The following is a 1,164-nucleotide window of genomic DNA, read 5'->3' as shown; positions in this document are numbered from 1 at the left end:
GAGGCTAGATTATTGCTAGGCAAGGTATGCAAGCACTAAGACCACAAGCAGTGCTGGTTCCCTCAGTTCACTACCTTCAGTTCAGAACTCAGTTCTCTGTTTGCTTCTCCCACTCTCCAATGTACTCAGTAGACTGCCTTCAGATAAGACATTTGCCAACCCTGAATGCACAAACTGGGGATCTCTGGAGTGAGTAGGAACCTGCCCAGGTCACAAATCACAAAACTCATTGTAAGCCATTGTTATCTCCCAGTACACAAAAAAGGGAAGCTTCTTTGGAGAATGCAGTCTTGAACTGGACAACTACCCTTGACTGGCCCAGACCTCAGCCAGGATACAAATCAACTTAAATGGTGAAAACTATGATAGACTACAGCAATGACTCACTACTCTCCCAGTATGTCAGACTCCAATATTAGAAACCCAGGAAAGAACTTTCTCCAATTTGCTCACTTTTTTCTTTCTTTCTTTTTCTTTTTGTCTTTTAATTCTTCTTTTGTCTATATTTTTAGTATCCTTTTTACTTTGTTTATTTTTAAATCATTTATGTTATTTTTTATTCCTTTGCTTATATTTGTCTAATTTTCTTTACATAATATAAATCAGATTTTTATCTCTTGCTATTTTCCTCATACTTTTCCTTCATTCTTCTTTTTCTTTTCTGTTATTTAACTTGTATCAACTTTCTTTTTCCTTTTACATGACTACATCTTTTATTCCATTCATTAGTTATTATTACTCTACACTTATTAATCTTAACTTCATAGTTTAGTCTATATTATTCTTCATTATCTTTGCCCTTTTCTTTTCTATAGTTATTAATGGTATAGTAGTTACCTTTAACTGATCTTATGTGCATTACCTTATCTGATTTGTTGATGTTATGGAGTTTGATTTTTTTCCTTTCTAAGTAGTACTATGGATTGAGCCATCAAAAAAATGCTCACTAAAATACCCTCATAAAAAAACAGAAGAGCTGGGTCCCAGTGGCTCATGCCTATAATACTAACTACTCAAGAGGCAGAGATCAGGAGGATCATGGTTCAAAGCCAGCCTATGAAAATAGTTCTGCAAGACCTCATCTTGAAAAACCCTTCACAAAAATAGGGCTGGTGGGGTGGCTCAAGTTGAAGGCCCTGAGTTTAAGCCCCAGAACTGAGAAAA

The sequence above is a fragment of the Castor canadensis genome, chromosome 8 (genome assembly GCF_047511655.1).
Source record: "Castor canadensis chromosome 8, mCasCan1.hap1v2, whole genome shotgun sequence".
Lineage (NCBI taxonomy): Eukaryota > Metazoa > Chordata > Mammalia > Rodentia > Castoridae > Castor > Castor canadensis.
This window is presented reverse-complemented; position numbering follows the sequence as displayed.